The 21,365-nt window shown below is 49.9% G+C and overlaps 3 non-coding genes across 3 annotated transcripts; all 3 read left to right on the top strand.

The window, feature by feature from the left end:
• The first annotated feature begins 1,974 nt into the window (after window positions 1–1,974).
• Trnar-acg (transfer RNA arginine (anticodon ACG)) lies at window positions 1,975–2,047 on the top strand. The gene has a single exon. It is a non-coding gene; the product is annotated as a tRNA-Arg (tRNA).
• Window positions 2,048–20,101: 18,054 nt separating this feature from the next.
• Window positions 20,102–20,173, top strand: Trnad-guc (transfer RNA aspartic acid (anticodon GUC)). The gene has a single exon. It is a non-coding gene; the product is annotated as a tRNA-Asp (tRNA).
• A 776-nt stretch (window positions 20,174–20,949) lies between these two features.
• On the top strand, window positions 20,950–21,021 carry Trnad-guc (transfer RNA aspartic acid (anticodon GUC)). The gene has a single exon. It is a non-coding gene; the product is annotated as a tRNA-Asp (tRNA).
• Window positions 21,022–21,365: the final 344 nt, after the last annotated feature.

Here is a 21,365-nt window from a genome sequence, read left to right as displayed (position 1 = left end):
GCATTTTGAGGGAGTCGAAGTGCAAGGCACCCGTGTGCCGTAAGGTGTCAGTGCGCGTTAAAGAACCCGAAGTGGTCGAAATTATGCCAGAGCCCCCAGCCCCTATATGATCCTGATCCGGAGGGGAAAAAAAAACGCGTTTGAATCTATCGACGCAATGCGGACTGGGCCCGTAAAATCTCACAGGAGTAATGATGTGTGCTGATAAAACGTTGATTTCATGATAAAGACGTATTCCATGACGCTCGCAGAAAGCGCGCGATACCCGAGGCTGGCGATGCGCTCATTTCGGCTGCGCGTCTTCCCGCGCCTCGGTCAGCAGCGCCGCCCTGCGGCATCGGTGCGCTGGGGGGTCACGCTTGCGCCGCCGGTATTCACACCTCCCCTTCTAGCCACCCTATTGGCGTATCAGAACTGCACAACACGCTTAATTGTGAATAAATCATTGGGGGCCCCCATTAACGTCATGCGTTCTGTGCGTCAAGGCTGCCCCCTCAGTCCTCTTTTGTTTGCAGTTTACATTGAAACGATGTGTTTGGCGATCACTGAGAATGATCAAATACGTGGTTATAGCTGGGCAGCCACAGAAGTCGAGCTCCTGGCATATGCAGATGATATCGCCGTGTGTTGTACAAACAGAGAAAGTGTAACGGAAACAATATGCGTTGTGAAACAGTTTTGTGATGTGACGGGCAGTAAAGTGAACTGGGGTAAGTCCCTCGGATTGTGGCACGGAGAGTGGTCCTCGGCCCCGGACAATTTTGCGAATGTGAGCTGGGTGAAAACACCTACCAAGTATGTCGGTGTTCCCTTGGACAGCTACAGACAGAGCGAGGAATACTGGACGAATCAAATAAAAGAAACAAGAGAAAAAGCAAACAGGTGGAAAGGCATCAACCTGTCCATTTTCGCAAGGGCAACTGTATGTAACTTGTTTTTCATTACGAAGTTGTGGTACGTCATGCAGACGTTGTTTTGTTCAAGGGTAAATGTACAAAGGTTGCACAGAGTGTTCGCCGTTTTTATCTGGGACTCTAACTGGGAAAGATGTAGCCGAACAAATCTGTTCAGGCGGGTGAACGAAGGTAGCCTGGGCTTGGCGCATCTTTTTGTACGACAGCTTGTCGATAGATTTTTGTTTTTTCGAGATGTGCTTGATCCTTTTCTGCGTACGGTATTACAGCTCAGATTAAGAGCTGCGCTGCCGGCACTGATTGTTAGTACCAATAGTATGCCAGGAACGATTCGCGGCTATCTTAAAGAAGTAGTCGATAGTGTGCGCTTTCGATTATTTATCCGTCGTGAAAAGAAAGACATTATATAAAGATGTGTGCGATATTCTTTTCCAGTGCCATTGTACAGAGCGATATACAGTGGAGGACCTGGACAGGATGTCCTTAAACGGGTGAAAAGAATGGAGGTGCCTACTGGGGGGGCCACAACATTCTTTTTTAGGCTACACACAGGAACACTGTCAGTGAAGACATTCATGAAAGAACGCGGCTTCCTTGTACCATGGGGCCCACACTGCTTGATTTGCAAGCAACCTGAAACTGTAGATCATGTGTTCTTGCATTGCTGGGAACGTGTCTACTTTTGGGACGTCCTAAAACGGACAATCAAGAAGAAGTTTCCGTTGAATCCGCATGGGATCAGGTACTTACCGATTGAGAATGAGGACGGGGTTCCATACGACCTAATTATGCTCAATGGCCTCCACTGTTTATGGCGGGCACGAATGGCTGGGTATCATTGCGACCCAGATGCTAGGCCTGCTCGTACTTATTTTCGAGAAAGTATGTCTCGTTTCATTGAAATTAAGAAAATACAAGATTGTGTACCCGATTGGCTGTCGAGGATAGAACCTCTGACAGCTTTAAAAGAATTTTAGTTTGACAACGCCAGTCCATGTTGGGCTGATGGCTTACATGTTTTTCTGTATGTTCTGTAGGTGTTATTTTTGTGATAAAAAAAGGGCTTGTGGCGCAATGGATAACGCGTCAGACTACGGATCAGAAGATTCCAGGTTCGAATCCTGGCAAGCTCGTTTCTCGCTTTCAAATTTTTTTCCTGGGCGAAAAGGGAAGTATGGGCTGTACTCCAGTAGCTTTCCTTCCGGATTAGGGCTTCTGGCGCAAGGGATTCTGCTTCCGGCCACCGAGCGTGACGGACGTATGATGACGGGCTCCGTAGGAGCGGCTTGAGCGGCCCAGAGCGGCCGCGGTAACAGGAATTTTGCTGCGGACGAGTACAAAGTTGTTTTGCCGAGTTTGCCAACAGGCCGTTTTGTTGTGAACACAGTTTTTTTACATTGTGATATCAGGGCCCGCCCATACCGGGTGGAAGATTTCCGCGATGCGCTCGCCCCGTTATCGCTCCTGCCGGAAGTGGTGGCTCTCGGGGCCTACCGTATGAGCCATGTTTGGGCCGTAACCTTCAAGGACGACGAAGTGGTGAAGAAGATCGTCAGCGTTGGTGAGCTGCAGGTCAAAAAGGGCCGATGCCTCGTCATTGACCCCGCCAACCAGGATGTACGCTTAAAAGTGCATTGGCTGCGGCACACCGTTCCTGACGAGGACGTGCGTCTTGCCTTCGCGCCGTTTGGAAATATCACGGACGTCGCCCGCGACCGGTGGCGGTTGCATGGCGTGGCTGATAAGAACTCTACTACAAGACTGGTTACGCTCAAGTTGAAGCCGGGCGTAATGCTTGACGACCTCCCGCACCAGGTGAGCGTCGCCGGTGAGCTGGCTCTCGTGGTTGTGCCGGGCAGGGCCCCACTCTGCCTGCGCTGCCGCGGAACGGGCCATATTCGTGGCGACTGCCGCATTCCGCGGTGTGGTGCGTGCCGACGCTTTGGTCACGAAGAGAGTCAGTGCGAGCGGGCGTACGCTAGCGTGACCGGACCCGTGAGCAACGACGACAACTCCGCCCTACTCATGGACGAGGCGGACATGGAAGACACATCGTCCACGGCTAAGGAAGCAGCTGGCGAGGCGGCAAAGACGGAGGCACGACTCCAGAAACAGGGGCAACACGTCGATGAGGCCGTCGCCACTCAACAAGAGAAGGCAGAGGACAGTGTAGCTGTGACGAACGCTGAGGTAAAGAGCCTACCTGAACCGGCAGCGACCTCCACCCCCCCCCCTGATCCTGAGGGCATGGACACCCATAGCGGGCTCCCTAACTTGCTGGCGGGGAAACGACCGCACGACCAGACCAATAGCCTGGCTACCCTACAAGACAGCAATGGCGGAGACGAGCCACCGCCCAAAACGCCAGGTATGAGGAGACCAACCCTGAAGCTGCGGCCGAACATTACGGACGATCCACGGCAGGCGGGTAAACCGCCTCCGTAATTTTGTACTGTCTGTAGCTTAGGCGGGTTGGGGGGTTTGTGAGTGCAATGGCCGTCATCCTGAGCACTATCCTTTTTAGATACGTGTCAGGAACGGGGGCTCAAGTTGCATTTGAGTGTTTCTTAGAGAGGTCGAGTTGTGTTTGCTTTTGTGGCTCTCGACGCGGTTATTGGCGCATCATTATGAACACGCGTCCTTGGGTAACTAATGGGCACCCTTCTGCCGTTTAGTCATGGCGGCCAATATTGAAGGAGCGCTACGTGTAGCCACGTTAAATGTACGAGGGCTCAGCGCAAGAAGGCGACAATGTCAGCTAAGTCGCCTACTCTTAGATAATGACTTGCATCTTGTGGGAATCCAAGAAACCAAAATAGAGAGCCAAGAGCTAACCGACAGAATGGTGTCCAATTTTCGTACTCACTTTGATGTGTGTGTTTCTCATGCTGTTGGTGGATCAGGTGGTTGCGCTACATTCATTCGAAGATACTTTGGCATTTGTGTGCAGTCAGTGTTTTCGTGTGATACTGGGCGCCTTTTAGTGGCTGATTTTTCTTTTTGCGATAAAGATTTCCGTGTCATTTGTGTCTACGCACCGAATATCGAAACGGACCGGCGATCCTTCTTTGAGCGTCTTGAAACGTACGTAAACTGTCAGAAGGTGGTAATACTGCTGGGCGATTTTAACTGTGTATGCACTGCTGACGATCGCGCAAAATGTTCACACGTTCGCGACAAGAGTGCTGAATTGCTAAATGCGATGGTGCACGATTATGACTTGGAAGATGTCGGTAGTGTCTTCGCCAGTGGTACTCACCCGCAGTTTACTCACTTCCAGCGTGATAGCCACGCTCGGTTAGATAGATTATACGTGTCAGCCGAATTGGTGCCTTTGTGTAGTGAATATGATGTGCAACCCATTGCCTATAGCGATCACTGCTTGGTAACTGCCACCTTTGGGAAAAGACAGATCAAACACACCTTTAACTGGGACCTCTGGAAATTGAACGCGCAGTTGTTCAATTCCAGAGATGCCCAGGAATGCTGTTGCGAACGAACTAGAAAGCCTGTGTTCAGTCCGACTAGAAAGCTTCGCCATTAAATGGGAAGAATTTAAACAGAAAGTTAAAACTATGGCTATTGAAAGAAGCAGTGTACTTCGGCATAACCTGAAACAGGCAGAAAATACCTTCGCCACCAACTGCAATTTTTCATCAGCATGGAAAGTGTCCAGCCTGGTGTGTATACTAACGAAATAAAGGAAGTAAAAACCGAACTCGAAAGGATAGACTCTGAGAAGTACAAAGCGGCCGTTGTGCGATCAAGGTCTGAGAAGCTGTGGGCGGGAGAAGCGCCATCAAAACGAGCCCTCTCAGACGAGAAAAGGTACGCGTGTCGGAAGGAAATCCGCCAGCTAGCTAAAGGCAATGATATCACGTCCGACCAAAACGACATCAAGTAAGGGATCGCCGATCACTTCAAAGCCATCTTGAGTCAACCACGTGAACCTAAAGATGGCTACCAGATGGAATTCCTTTCATTGATGCCAAAGCTAGATGAAGAAGTTAAGACACGGCTTGAACATCCCATTACCCTGAGTGAGATAGAGTGTGCAATAGACGAGTTGGCCCCCCGGTAAAGCACCTGGGCCTGATGGCTTAGGGGCCACTTTCTATAAAACTTTTAAGTCTGCGCTGGCTCATGTCCTCCAGCTAGTTATTAGCGAAGCGTACGACCGAAAAAGCTTGCCCTTGTCTTTCACAACATCGCATATCGTACTAATCCCGAAGAGTGATGATGAAAAGAAACGCTTGTTGCCTGGCTCATATCGCCCGATAACTCTAGCCAACGTTGACTATAAGATATTCACGAAAGTTTCAGCAAAACGACTGCAAAGTGTCATCAAAACATTGGTAGGGCCGCACCAGACTTGTGGCATTAAAGGCCGCAGTATTACAACAAATGTACACGTGGCTCGAAGTGTGCTAGAGTGTTGCGATGCGATTGGCGATTACGTCGCGATGATGCAGATTGATTTGGCAAAAGCCTTCGACCTCGTCTCGCACAAGGCTCTACTATGCATACTTGAACACACGAATGTTGGCAGTGTGATAACGGAAGGTGTCACGATGGCGTACAAAGACTGCTTAACGCGAATAATTGTTAATGGGGAGCTCACCGATAGCTTTCGTGTGCTCTCGTCGGTGCGTCAAGGATGCCCGCTTTCGCCCCTTCTTTTTGCCGCTTATCTCGAGCCACTCTGTTTGGCCATTAAAAAATTGCTGCGTATCTGCGTGCTTCGCTGCAAATGTCGTCGAAAGGCGATAGTCTTCTGCCGGCCGTACTACATGAGTGCTGGTCTGATCCGCGGCCACCCGTGATGCTGTTCTCGTACCATTTCCGTCCTGGCATGATAAATGCAATGGAGGTTTGTTTGAACAGATTTCATTTTACCGCATTACTTCATCAAGCGGCCATTTATGTTTTGCCCTGCCTCAGACAGCGCTTCCTTTATGTTGAATCGGCCGCATCTGGCTGGTATTGATAAAATTGAGGAGGCGCTGCGTGAGATATGGACGCCATCTGGCAATACATCGGGAAACATGAGCTTGTGCAGAGGGTTTCCTTCCTCCATGGCAGAGGGCGCTCGTCGGCGCGCAGTCAGGGAACGTCGTTCGTCGGCGCGCATAGCATGGCATTTTCTCGAAAGCTCGTTTCTCGCTTTCGTTATTTTTTTCCTGGGCGAAAAGGGAAGTATGGGCTCCAGTAGCTTTCCCTCCGCATCCGGACTTGTGGCGATAGGCTCAGCTTTCTGTCGCGCTAGCGAGCGGACGTGTCGAACATGAGCTCCATAGGATCGGCTTCAGCGGCCCAGCAGGGCCACGGAATCAGGAATTTTGGCTCAGAAGACCCGGACTATCAAGTTTTGCTGCCTCAACTGCCTACAGGTCGGATTGTTTTAAGTACATTGTTTTTACATGCTGATGTGCGTGCCAGGCCGTATCGGGTAGAGCATTTGACGCGAGGCACTGGCTAACTTAGGCCTACTGCCGGATGTTATCGCCCTAGGGGCGGATCAAATGAGCCAGGTTTGGGCAGTGAGTTCCAAGAGCGATGAAGGTGTGAAAAAACTTGCAAGCGCCATGGAAGTAAAAGTGAATGAACATCGGTGCATCGTGGTTGATCCAGCCAACCTGGGCCTAGGGCCGTGCGGCTGAAGCTGCATTGGATGTTACACAACCTGACGGACGAGGACATACGCACCGCCCTTTCACCGTTCGGGAACGTCACGGACGTCTTCCGGGAGAAGTGGCGTGTCCACGGAGTGCAAGATAAAGCATCGTCAACGGTTTCGTTGGTTTTGAAGACGGGTATGACCGTGGACGACCTGCCTCATCAACTTCGTGTCGCTGGTGAGCAGGCCTTGGTTGTTGTACCAAGCAGAGCACCACTTTGCCTGAAATGCCGAAACACCGGTCATGTTCGACGTGACTGTCGCGTCCCGAGATGTGCAGTTTGCCGTCGCTACGGTCATGACGAGACGAAGTGTGTTAAGACCTACGCGTCCGTAACGGGACCGGCGCTTCGGGAGGACGTAGCCAACCTGTTAATGAATGAAGCTGACGTGGATGAGCCTTTCCGCACGCAAGTTCTGCCGGCCGACACAATTGCGAGGCCCACTGAGCAGGCTTCCATAGCCTCGAAGGTGGCAACTGTAGTAACTACTGAACAGAAAGCTGCAGTGCAGACAAGTGACGGAAAAGGCAAAGAAGAAACGGCCATAGAACTCGCCACTGCCGAGGCGAGTACAGCAGAGCACGGGCCAGCAACTGCAATGATGGACGTCGCAGACACGAGTGCAAGCAGTGCGGCTACGAAGAGAGCAAGGGACGTAACGAGCGGCCAAGAGGAGGGATTTGACAACGAGACCAAAGACGAACCGCCGCAGAAAACCCAGGCGAGTCGTCGGGCGTCCATTCGCCCGAAACCGAACATCCCGCCGGACAGACGGACGGCGGCAGAACCACCTACCTAGGACCCTGCGCCTACTGTTTCGCCCGGACTAGCGTCGTCAAGAGATGGGTGCCACTTCAGAATTAGCCTACGCGTACACCGTAAAGGTACGCGTGTGGTTAGAACGGCTTTTCGTTGAGCATTTGTTTTATTGCGATAGCAATTATATGGACACTTCAACCGGATTTCTGCCGTCGGCGTCGCCGTCGCGTCGCCGTCGCCGTGAGGTTCCGTATAGATAAAATCTTCGCCGCGCGCCGTATGCCCCAGAGGCAGCGTGCGGGGACGCGCGCTAGCACGGAGAGCGAACGCACTCAATCTCCCACGCGCAAGCAAGGAAGCGGAAAGCCAGCGCCGGCACTTCTCTGCCAACAACCGCGCTCGTCGCTCGTCCGCACAGTCTCTTATCTCTCCCACGCGCAAGCAAGGAAGCGGGAAGCCAGCGCCGGAAGGAGCGGGGGGGGGGGGGGGGGGGGCGCACTTCTACGCTGCCAACAACCGCGCTCGTCGTTCGTTCGACCGCACCGTCTCTTATCTCCACACGGCTCTGACCTTTATGCGCATTCGCCGCTCAGTTTCCGTTGAAGCGATAGACCGCACGTACCTTCGCCTGCTCCTGCGGCGTATATATCCGCTCGCTGCCAGCGTTTTGACGGTCGTTGTCTGCAGTCATTCAGTGTGATCTATTCATGTTTGTTTGTGCGCGCTCACACCACGCTTCTTCAATCAGCTAGTAATAGTCGGGCCACATTTTCCAACGCACGCTACACATGCAATGCTGCCCGGGTCGGCAGTGCAGCGCTACAGGTGTGTCCCTTCGCACGCGCTGCCCACGGGAAGCGCTTCTCATCAACACCACCGTTTCACACGCGCATTCTCGTGGTCATCGAGTCTCTCTTCATGTCGGTCTACTTACGCCGCAGCACACCTGCTTACTTAATCAGCTCATGTTTACTACAATTCATATTGCTACCAAAGCCGCTCACCTTACTTCGTATGACATTGCTGTGTTGCTATCGCATTCATCGCTTCGCCCTTAGGGCGAAACTGTGACATTTTTTTTGAAAGTTTTTTACAAAGTTTTGGGATGGTTTGTTTTCCAGCGGCACCTTGCGATCGGCTTGCTTATACAGACTAATGGTGGTGAAATTACAGACAGCATTGAGAGTGGCCACATTAAATGTTCGTGGCCTCGGAGCGCGAATTAGACAGTATCAACTCAGTCACTTGTGTATGGAGAAGGAACTCGATGTTGTCGCTTTACAAGAAACTAAGGTCGAAACTCAAGAGCAGGCCGATCGCATGGTGACGCCTTTCACGGCAGATTACATTGTGTGCGTATGCCATGCTAATGGTACATCAGGCGGGTGCGCGTTGCTTATACGGAAGAGTGCTGGCATTATTGAAGAACGTGTAACTGTATGTCAAACTTGCCGCATGCTCATTGTCGATTTTTCTTTTTCTGGAGCGTCGTGGCGGCTCATATGCGTTTATGCGCCAAACATTGTGAATGACCGATCGTTGTATTTTGAGTATATAGAGCAGTATCTAAAGTGTGATCGCTACATCATATTTCTTGGTGATTTTAATTGTGTGTGTTCTTCGGAAGATCGAATCAAAGGGGAACATGTTCGTGACAAAAGTGCTCTCTTTTTGAGCTCACTAATTGACGACCACAACTTAGATGTGGGTCAAATCCTCACCGACGGTACGATTCCGCAGTACACGCACATTCAAGGAAACAGCCGAGCAAGGCTGGACAGAACGTATGTTTCACTAGATTTGATCAAACAACAACAACGGACAAACAGAATTGATGAAAGAAAAGCTAAAGGGATGGCAAGGCCGGGGATTATCAGTGTTTGCGCGTGCCTCAGCTTGCAATGTTTTTTTTTTTTATTGCCAAACTCTGGTATATACTGCAAGTAATGTTCATGTCTCGCGTCAATGTTCAAAAAGTGCACCGAGTGTTTGCTACCTTTATATGGAATTCCACTTGGGAGCGAAGCAGCCGTACAAACCTTTTTCGCAGTGTTCGCAGTGGAGGCCTTGGGCTCTCAGACTTGTTCATTAGACAGATTGCATCGCGGTTCTTTTTCCTGCGCGATGAAAGAAATTCTTTTCTCCGCACTGTCATTCAGGCGAAAATGGCAACAGAACTGCCGGAATTTGTTTTAACTACATCCAGTGTTATCAGTAGAACAGCGACTGGTTGTTATCGTGAAGTAGTTGCGGTCTTTTCGAATTCTCTGTGCACGGTTTTCGCTGGAGTATTTGTGCTGAGTGAGAAAGAAAGAACTGTACGTCGATTTGGTTGACAGCATGCTACCTACCCCACTGTACAGGATGGTTCACTCTGGAGGCCCAGGAAAAGATGTGCTGAAACGAGTCAAAAGGATGCCTGTAAGACCAGCTGCGAAAACGTTTTTTCCAGCTACACACAAACACCCTCCCCGTTAAAGTATGGCTTGAACAGAAAGGAATATTCGTACCGTGGACAACGAACTGCTTGCTGGGTAGAAAGCCCGAAACAATTGAACATGCCTTCATTGATTGTCGGGACGCAGTATTTCATTGGGATGTCTTTCAGCGCACTCTCAAAAAAAGTTGTCGCAGTTTCACCTGAAAGGCGAAGCATCGATTGCGATAGAAAATTTGAAGAGAGCTATACGGAGTAATGATAGCAGCTTTATCAGCTGTATAAACTTGGACATGCAGCAGCACTGGCAACACGCAAAACTGTTGTCGACGCCGCCGGCGTTTTGCCCGCGTTCGCTCAAAATGCGTGCGGCGTTGGTGACTGTTGCCGGAGCCTCTGATATAAATAGGCACTTGGTGCCGCAGCTAAACGTCGCCTCCCATCCCTGCAACTCCCCCCCCCCTCCCACACAGCCTTTCGCGCGTCGGAAGAAGGTACGTTTACTCTACATATATGGTGATTGTAGAGGAGGAAAGAGACGCCTACTTCTGCAGCCCTTAAGGGAGCACAGCGCAGAACGCGCGTTTGTTCTCCGCCGTGCGTTCACTCCCCGTGAAAGCGCGCGTCCCTCGCGCCCTTTCACTCGCACATACAGCGTTCGGCGGCGCGCGGCGACGATTTCATCTTCATTGACGTCATACGGAACCTCACGGCGACGGCAACGGTGACGGCGACGCCGACGGCAGAAATCTGCTTTTGAGTGTCCATATAATTGCTATCGCAATAAAAAGAACTCCCCATAACCCCGTATATGGAATTCGATTCCTGCCAGTTGAAAGTGATCAAGGAATACCTTTTGATATGTTCATGGTCCTGGGCCTCCACAGTTTGTGGAAGACGAGAATGGCTGTTCATCATGCTGACGCCAATGTACGCTCTACGCGAGAGAACTTCATTGAAAGTGTTTCTTTTATACGAGAAGTGTATCGTGCACAGAGTGAACCCGCAGACTGGGTTAGCATTCTTGATGAGCTGGTGTTCCTCAAGAAATTTTAATATGACAATCCCGCCTGATGTGATGTCGGTGCACTGTATATATGCATTTGTATTTTTTCGCTAGTGTCAAAGCAGGCTATAAAGATAAAAAAACTCGTTAGTATAGTGGCCAGTATCCCCGCCTGTCACGAGACCGGGGTTCGATTCCCCGACGGGGAGTGTCTTTTTTTTTCATGCACGTTGCCATGTTATCGCCACCCAACCTATCTATGCATCTTTTGAGCGCGTGTGGCTAAAGTTGTGCGCAAAATGTTACGCTTTCAATGCAGACATATTTGTAGTGTTTTATGTGCGTGTCTCCTTGTGTCTCCTCGTTAGTGTGGTGATTTCTGCTTCCGGCTACCGAGCGTGACGGACGCATAATGACGAGCTCCGTAGGAGCGGCTTCAGCGGCCATGTCTGGCCGCGGTAACAGGGCTACGCAACAGGAAAGCGCCTACCAGGTTGTTCTACGAGGTCTGCCAACAGGGCGACTAGTTTTAAACACAGTTTTTTTGCACGCGGATATCACGGCCCGACCATACCGGGTGGAAGATTTCCGTGACGCTTTGGCACAGCATTCGCTTCTTCCGGACGTTGTCGCCCTAGGGGCGTATCGCATGAGCCATGTCTGGGCTCTCACTTTCAAGGATGCCGATGCGGTGAAGCAGATCTCGAGCGTCGGGGAGCTACGTGTAAAAGGCCGCCGCTGCCTGGTGATTGACCCGGCAAACCAGCACGTTCTACTGAAACTCCACTGGCTTCTACACAATGTCCCTGATGAGGACGTGCGTGTCGCGTTTGCGCCGTATGGAAAAGTTGCAGAAGTTGGCCGGGAGCGCTGGCGTGTGCAGGGCATGACTGAGAAGGGCTCAACTACCCGGCTCGTCACCCTAAAGTTGAAAGCTGGCGTGAAGCTGGACGACTTGCCCCACCAGCTGAACGTTAGCGGTGAATTGGCACTAGTCGTTGTACCGGGCAGGCCCCCGCTGTGCCTTCGGTGTCGAGGTACGGGCTGCATCCGCAGGGAGTGTCGAGTCCCGCGTTGCGGAACCTGCCGACGCTACGGGCACGAAGAAGACCAGTGTGCTCGCACTTACGCGAGCATTGCAGGCCCAGGAACCAGCGAGGACTCGTCCGAGATGCTGATGGACGAAGCGGACGCGGAGGAAGCAGCCCGTGCAACTGGGAAACCAACGCGCGACACTGCGCCTTCGTTGACGCCTCTGCTGAAGCAGAAGGCGGTGGTTTCCAGTGCAGTAGCTGATAGTGCACCGGCGCAGCGTGAGCCGCAACATGACGGCGATGACAAGGCGACGGACGCGGCGAAAGCCACGGTCGAGACACTACGCAGTGTAGAGACTCCAGACATGGATGCCATGGAGACCAGCCAGGTAACGGCGGGCTTGACGGCCGGGAAGCGTCCTCATGAAGAAGACGGCGTGAAACAGCAGCCTGCAGGCGAAGGCGACGAGCCAAGGCATCGGGTGTCAGACGATCGACGCTAAAGCCACGGCCGAACATTCCGGTATATGAGCGGCAGGCGGGGAAACCGCCTCCGTAGCAGCGCTGGGTCCAGGTCGACGTGAGCGCCGATTGTTGGACGACCGGCGTCAAGAGATTTCGGCAGGCGTGAGGATAGCTGCACCGGCCGTGAAGGTAGGCACCATGCGGACTGAGACGGTTTCCTTTTCTTTAAGAGATGGCTATTAATCTGAGTGCTCCACTTCGTGTAGCGACCTTGAACGTTAGAGGGTTGGGTGCAAGAAGGTGACAGTACCAGCTTAATCGCCTCCTGCTAGATAACGATATTGACATAGTCGCTGTACAGGAGTCGAAAATAGAGAGTCAGGAGCAAACTGACCGCATGGTGTCCTCCTTTCAAGCAAACTTTTATGTGTGTGTCTGTCACTCTGTTGGGGCGTCGAGTGGATGCCTAATATTCATCCGTAACGCATTAGGAATCAGCGTAGAGTCGGTCTTTGCCTGCCCAAGTGGTCGACTTTTGGTTACTGAATTCATGTTTTCAAATTTATGTTGGCGTATTGTTTGTGTATATGCTCCCAATGTAGAAAGCGAGCGTCAACGTTTCTTTGAGTCACTTGAGCCATGGTTGAAAGTTGACAAGATATTGCTTGTATTGGGAGACTTCAACTGTGTATGCGCCGCAGTTGACAGAGTCAAGTGCAGGCCACTTAGAGACAAGACCTCGGAAGTGTTGAACACACTTGTTCACGATTATGGTCTCGGGGATGTTGGCAATGTGTTCTGTAATGGGACCCACCCAGAATTCACGCACTTTCAGCGGGATAGTCACGCTAGACTTGACCGGATGTATGTGTCTGTTGAACTAGTGCCCCTATGCTCTAGTTATGATGTTAAACATGTGCCTTTCAGCGACCACTGTCTTGTGAGTACCACTTTAGGAATAAAGGGCAGGACATCGCGTTTTAACTGGCTCTTATGGAAACTGAATGCAAAAGTTCTGAAAGATGAAGGGTTTATTTTGTGAGTTCAGACCGAGCTAGACAAAATGCTAGATGCGCAGCCTGCTAGCTTCGCAGTTGAATGGGAAGGATTCAAAGAGTGGGTTAAAATGAAAGCTATGGAAAATTGCAGTGTAGCTCGTTATAAAGAGAAAGAGAAAGAAAAGGAACTGAATGGACAACTTGAATGGCTGCTGAGCATGGAAAGTAGCGCGCCGGGAAATTTCACGAAAGAAATACGAGAAGTGAAATGTGAGCTCGAAAGAATCGACGCAGACAGGTACAGAGCCGCCGTTGTACGCGCAAGTTCCGAAAAATTGTGGGCTGGCGAAACGCCAACAAAGCGAGCGCTATCAGACGAAAAAAGATACGCTTGCAAGAAAGAGATTAGGAGCATCCTGTATGACGGCCCGATTACAAAAGATACTAAATGCATTCAGAGCGCTATAGCCGAACACTTCGCTGAACTGCTTAGCAATAAACTCAAGACCACAGACGGCTTTCATGTAGACTTTTTAAGACATATGCCAACTCTAGATGACGAAATTAAAGAGCTTCTTGAACTGCCTATAGCATTGCGGGAGATAGAGAAAGCTATAGACGACCTACCATCTGGGAAAACCCCTGGGCCAGACGGGCTAAGTGCTGCTTTCTTTAAAACCATTAGGCATTCTTGTAAGGTAGAAGAAGAAGGCAAAAGGGGAAGAGGAGAAAGAAGTTACAATAAACAAGGATGGCTGCCTTGTCATACTGATTATCTCAGTTTTATTACAAATTTGGCGCAGTCAAGGACAGGATAGGAACCTGTGTTGTGCACCTCATCCGCGTCGTTTTACCGAGGACCATGTGCTTGGACGTCACCGAAATCTGCGCGGACGACGACAGGCGTGCGAGCGTGGCAAGCTTTTTCCACGGAAGATGGTTCGCTGTCACGGGTGAGCACTGATCCCTTCTTCAGAACGCTCACAAACACGACGTTTTGCTATTGGTGGTAGTACGTAACTGTGTACGACCAGCATGAGTGAACAAGACCGGAAATATGAGAGTGCGAAAGACATTTTTCATCATATAATGGAATTCGAGCAGAGAAACCATGAACACCAGCAACAAATACTAGAGCTCCTGACGAAAAGCGTCCTCCAGCATTCTCGGAGGCCGTCGTTGGAAACGGTAAAACCGGATGTTTATGACGGTTCATCATCTGCAAACGCTCAAGCCTGGCTGAGTTTCTATGAGTACGCGTGCGGCCAAAATGGTTGGCGACAAGACCTTGACAAGGTTATGAATATGCGCTTGTACCTACGAGGCATAGCGAAAACCTGGCATGACTTGAGAATCACGGAAAGAGGGAACCGGCCATGGGCTGAGTGGAGAGACAGTTTTTTGACGTCTTTCTCCGAGAGTAAGCTCCAGAGTTGGGATAGAGCTATAGCCTTCAAATATAGTTCCGGCCCTCTGGTAGAATATTTTTTGAGAAGAGAAGGCTGCTACATGTTGCTGACTCCACGTTATTGGACTCGTCGCTCATACCTCTGATTATATTAGGACTTCCTAAGAACGTGCAACACGATGTCCAACTACGAACTCCGCATACTGTGGATGACTTGCTTAAGACTATGAAAGATTTATGCACTCTGCAGCATCAAGAGAGCGCTTATAACGGCTACAGTACTTAACCTACTGAAGATCACAGATTTCGGTGTAAAACTGTGACCAAGTTGACATCGGGAGGTCACCCGTTCTTATTTCAAGAGACCATCTTCCTTACCGATCGTGCCAAGCTTGTGTACATTTCTGTGCAAGCAAATGGGAAGGACGTCGAGGCTTTAGTAGATAGTGGAGCTTCGATAACAGTTGTAAACAAGAGCGAAATTCCGGACCTAAGCATCGTGGAAGATTGTCCTGTGACGGTGTATGGTTACGACGGCAGGAAAGAGTTGTATAATGAGTGGGCGGAAATGGTCATCACATGCAAAGGAAAAAGCACATTAACTAAGGCTCTCGTACTCGACGGAGTAAAATATCAGTTGCTCTTGTCTCGCCCAGTCATGCAACAGCTGCGACTAAACCTCTACTGGGATGGGGAACTCACCACTCGAGATGACCGCCAAATGTCTTCGGTTTCACTTGCTGAACTTCAACGGAAGCCTACCACAGCAGCGGACGTTATGAAGTTGTATCCAGAGCTAATATGCGTCGGGGGCTATCCAAAGGCCACATCAAAGTTTGAAGTACCGTTTGAACTTCGCGGCAAGACGGTAGTGAAACGCAAGGCCTACAATATGTCACGAGAGAAGAAACATTGGTTGAAGGAAGAACTACAGAAGACGCTCGACACCGGTGTCATCCGCCCATCAACCTCTGCCTTCGCTTCTCCCATCACCATTGCTCCTAAAGGAGATAGCACATTTCGTCTCTGCACTGATTACAGGCAGGTCAACAAGCAGACTGACTTATTTCCGTTTCCAATGCCGCTTATCGACGAAATTATCAACGAAACCGGGGGCTCCAAGATTTTTTCTCGCTTTGATCTGTGCAAAGGCTTCTGGCAAGTGCCACTGTCAGAGGAGACAAAAAGATTTTCCGCCTTTGTGACACCATTCGACATATACGAATACAATAGACTACCTTTTGGCTGGAAAAACTCACCTGCATGGTTTCAAAAGATGATGAACTGTGTTCTTAAGCCATATCTCGGAATTTTTTGCAATGTTTACATTGATGACATCATCGTGTATTCGAGATCTAAGCAGGAGCACACCGAACATCTGGCGAAGGTCTTACAAGCACTCAGCAATGCCGATCTGAAGACAAATGAAAAGAAGAGTGATTTCTCTCAGCCGAAGGTCGTTTTTCTCGGTAGAGTGTTCGACGGTGCTACCAAAAGTACCAAGCAAGAGTCTGTGCATCGAATTTCCACACTTACGAAGCCGCATGACCTTCATTCGCTGCGAGATTTTCTCGGACTAGCAGGCCACTTCAGGGCTTTCATTAAGGATTTTGCAAAGATGACAAAGTGCCTGACCGAGCTGACAAAAAAGGATGTTCCTTTTATTTGGTCTGATGAGTGCGAAGAGGTATATCAGGAACTAGTGCGCCGCATCTCTTCTGACCCAGTACTAACTATACCGGACTTCAGCCTGCCGTTCGAGCTGAACACTGATGCATCACACTATGGTACAGGGGCAGTGCTGTATCAGAGGGACTGCAGTTCTCCCCTAAACCGACAGCTCCGAGTCGTTGGGTACTATTCCTACACGTTTAACGCTACTCAGCTGAACTACTCTACTACGGAGAAAGAGGCTCTTGCCGTCCTCATGGCCGTGCGATACTTTAGATCATACATAGACGGGAGAAAATTCAAACTGTATACAGACCATCAGGCTCTGACCTATCTCCTCAGTCAGTCGGAGCCAAGAGGAAAGTTGGCGCGCTGGATAAACGAACTGCAGCAGTACGATTTTGAGGTTATCCACCGTGCAGGCAGCGGGTTGACGGATGCAGATGCGTTATCAAGACTGGCGGTCGAAGTTCCACATGAAGTGTTAAACGTTACGAAACTATGGGAAGGATGCGAAGGTCTACAGTTTGCCAATGGAAGATTCGTCGTGCCGGAGACTCTAGTTCCAAAAGTGCTCCACATGTACCATGACACTCCCGACTCTGGTGGTCATGATGGTTTCTGGAGAACCTATGATAAGCTTCTGCAGAGGTTCACGTGGATCAATATGAAGAGAGATGTAGATAACTATGTTCGATCATGCCACTTGTGCCAGGTAAACAAGGCAAAGTACCGCCCACGACCAGACGCACTCGTATTACCGCTGCACTCAGACACACCTTTCAAAGTAGTGCATGTGGACTTTGCCGAGTTGAAAAAGAAGAGCGAAGGTGTGCGCCAAACACAGTCATTTGTAGTGGCAATCGACCAATGCACAAGAATGGTAGCTGCACGCCCTGGAAAAGAAGATACAAATAGTGTCATTGCCCTTCTTGACCGAGCGATGTTTTCGGAGTTGAAGGTCGTAGTCTCTGACAATGGACGTGCATTCGTGAGCAACAAGTTTCAGCAGTGGGCAGACAGTCGCGGGGTTGTGCTGCGGCGCTGCTCTCCATATCACCCCCAAGCCACTGGATTGGCAGAGAGAGTTATCCGTGACATAAAACAGTTTATGCCAATGTACCCAAACTTCCGAGGAGGTTGGAAGTGCTGCCTAGAAGAAGCCGTTGCACACCATAACAGGACACATACCACAAGCCTCGGATGTAGCCCACATTTCGCCGCGTATGGTGAAGTGCCGAAACTGTCCGCCGACCAGGAGCTTGGAATTTCGGACAAACTCCAGCTAACGGAACGACCAAAAACCATCGAGGAGCGCAGCAGGTATCGCGCAGCGATGAAACGCCAGTTCGACAAGAGGCATCATGGACATATACCGGATATCAAGCTAAACGACTTTGTGCTTGTCAGAAAGGGACTACCAGGAACCGATGTAAAAATGCTTGGTCCATTCCAGGTCGTGAAAACGTGTGTGCAGCAAGGCCTACTCAAGACTGTTGGGTATATGAACAGTGGACAATTAGACATTGCAGCTGTGAGCAACATCATTCCTTATCACCCCAGGAGGGGTGAGACTTAAAAGAGGGGGAGTGTAAGGTAGAAGAAGAAGGCAAAAGGGGAAGAGGAGAAAGAAGTTACAATAAACAAGGATGGCTGCCTTGTCATACTGATTATCTCAGTTTTATTACAATTCTGTTGCACAGTACATGCTCCATGTGTTGACTGAGGCTTACGAACGCAAGCAGGTTCCACTGTCTTTTTCTACTTCCCACATAGTTCTGATTCCGAAGACTGACGATCCCGGAAAACGCCTGTTGGTGGGGTCATATCGACCGATTAGCCTCACTAACGTCGACTACAAAGCCTTCATGAAGGTTTTAGCAACACGACTGCAGTCTGTGATCGCGAAATTGGTCGGGTCTCACCAGACGTGCGGCATAAAAGGCCGTATCATCGCCACAATTATATACGTTGCGCGCAGCGTATTAGAGTGTGTTGATGCTCTTGGCAGTCAGGTAGCAATGATGCAGCTCGACTTGGCAAAAGCCTTTGACCGTGTCTCTCACGAAATACTGTTTTCCATTCTGGAACACTGCAACCTTGGTTGCGTTATAGTAGAAGGCGTAAAAATGGCCTACAAGAACTGTACGACCCGTATTATAGTTAACGGCGAACTCACTGACAGACTCGCTGTACGTTCTTCAGTAAGGCAGGGATGCCCGCTTTCTCCCTTGCTTTTCGCAGTTTATCTAGAGCCGCTCTGCCTGGCAATTATCAACTCTGATAATATTTCGGGTTACAGGCTGCCGTCGTCGCATGTGAAAGTACTTGCCTATGCAGATGATATAGCGGTGTTTTGTGCAGACAGAGAGAGCATCTGTGAAGTCACGAGTGTGGTGGAAAAATTTTGTGTTCAGACTGGAAGCAAAATTAATTGGGAAAAAAGCTCCGGTTTTTGGCATGGTGAATGGGACGTAGCACCGGATTGTTTTTCTCGGCTACGATGGTGTATATCTTGCCAACGCGATATCTAGGAGTGCCCCTGGAATGTTATCGGGATCCCAGCTCGTACTGGATAGAAGAAACTTTGAAAGTGAAAGAGAAAGCGGACGCGTGGCAAGGGAGGCAGCTGTCAATGTTTTCCCGTGCCTCTATCTGCAATATTTTTTTTTTATTTCAAAGCTGTGGTATGTCATGAATGTACTGTGTGCGTCGCGGACAGCTGTTCAAAAAATGCATCGTGTTTTTGCCGTATTTATTTGGGCGTCCACTTGGGAAAGAACCAGCCGAACTAACCTTTTTGATTCATGTAAAAGCGGAGGCCTTGGCCTAGTGCATTTATTTTTGCGGCAAGTAGTTTCGCGATTTATGTTCCTACGTGATCAAAGTGATCCCTTTCTAAGAACTGTTATGCAAGTGCGCTTACAAAGGCTGCTCCCTGGAAGAATAGTCTCATGTGAGAACATGTATGGAGCAGTGACAGGCTACTTGCGCGAGGTTCTCCTTTCGTGCAAGATGTTGGAAGTACCATTTACCCCGGACTACCTATGCAATGTTAACAAGAAAAATCTGTACAAAGCGCTTGTTGACGTGATGTTGCCGATACCTTTTTACCGCTCGCCACACTGTGGAGGCCCAGGGCAAGACATTCTTAAGTGAGTTAGAAAGATGCCCGTCAGACCTGCAGTAAAAACATTCTTTTTTAAACTGCATTCTGGTACGCTGCCTGTCAAAACCTGGCTACATGAGAAAGGGATATTCGTGCCATGGACAACAAACTGTTTGTTATGCAGGAAGCCCGAGACAGTTGAACATGTTTTCTTACAATGCTGGGACCCCTTTCTTTATTGGGATGTGCTTCAGAGAACGATTAAAAAAGAGCTCCCCTTAAACCCTTACGGCATCTGGTTCTTACCAATTGAAAACGATGATGTGCCCTACGACTTAATCATGCTCCTTGGCCTCCCCAGTCTGTGGAAAACACGGATGCAGGTGCGACACGCCGACATAAATACTCGTTCTACACGTGAAAACTTTATCGAGAGTGTTGTTTATAAACGTGAATGTTTCAGGGAGCAGCCTGATCCACCAGAGTGGATACCGCTGCTTGATGATTTGGTGCAACTGAAAAGATTTTAGCTCCGCACGCGTCAGCTCAAGTGTAGCTGAGGTGTTTTTATCTTTTGTGCTTTGTATTTCCATGTCCGATAAGGCAATGAAAAAAAAAATCTCCTCGTTAGTATAGTGGCCAGTATCCCCGCCTGTCACGCGGGAGACCGGGGTTCGATTCCCCGACGGGGAGTGGTTTTTTTTTTTTTTTTTTTTTTTTTTTTTTTTTTTTTTTTTTTTTTTTTAGCGTTAGCTACACTGGCCTAGCCAAGCCCGTTTCGCGCGGCACATCAAGAGCCGTGCTGCGCATGCGCAAGGATCAGTGATGTCACACGGCTTGCGCACCGGAGCCACCGGAGCCGGCACCTCTCGCGCACTCCGCCGCCGCCGGTCTGCGCATTCCAGAGGAGTGACGTCGTAGCCGTGGTAGACGCACTGGCGCCGGCGCGCGCTCGCTGTGCAGTCGCCATCTGACACTGCGCTGGAGCCGCTGCGCTTCTGACTGGCGTTTGCCAGTGTGGTATAGCCATGGAGAAGGAGAGCGCAAATGCTGCTCAACAGCGCAGAACGGAGAAGCTTGACTCATCGGATCCCGAAGTAGTTGCCTGGCAATTAGCGGTTGAGCGTAGGAGGAATGAACAGAAGAAGGCTATATACATGTGCCACATAATCCGTATACCGCGTGTGTGTCATTGGAGCAGGAGTAAGCATGACAATCAAGCTAATCCTTGACAATCTAGACAACCAGGAAAGCTAAGAATAATCAGCTGAACCTTTGCTAACGCTAGGTATATCCTGGCATAGCCGAGCTAAGCCACTGCAACTTTTTTTTTCATGCACATTGCCATGTTATCTCCAGCCAACCTATCTATGTATCATTTGCGCGCGTGTGGCTAAAGTTGTGCGCAAAATATTGCGCTTTCAATGCCGACATATTTGTAGTGTTTTATGTGCGTGTCTCCGTGTGTCTCCTCGTTAGTATAGTGGCCAGTATCCCCGCCTGTCACGCGGGAGACCGGGGTTCGATTCCCCGACGGGGAGTGTTTTTTTTTTTTTTTCATGCACGTTGCCATGTTATCTCCAGCCAACCTATCTATGTATCATTTGCGCGCGTGTGGCTAAAGTTGTGCGCAAAATATTGCGCTTTCAAGGCCGACATATTTGTAGTGTTTTATGTGCGTCTCTCCATGTGTCTCCTCGTTAGTAGGATTCTGCTTCCGGCCGCCACAGCGTACGGACGTGGAATGTCGGCTCCCGCAAGGGTGGTTTTTGCGGCCCCAAAGGGCCGCGGTACCAGGTTTATGGACGCTGCCACACAGGAGTACCAGATTGTTGTGCCGCAATTGCCGAAAGGTACGACCGTCGCTAATACCGTGTTTTTGCAC

Source organism: Dermacentor silvarum, chromosome 4, assembly GCF_013339745.2.
Source record: "Dermacentor silvarum isolate Dsil-2018 chromosome 4, BIME_Dsil_1.4, whole genome shotgun sequence".
Classification (NCBI taxonomy): domain Eukaryota; kingdom Metazoa; phylum Arthropoda; class Arachnida; order Ixodida; family Ixodidae; genus Dermacentor; species Dermacentor silvarum.
Note: the sequence above shows the minus strand (reverse complement) of the source record. Positions and strands in the feature narration are given on the sequence as shown.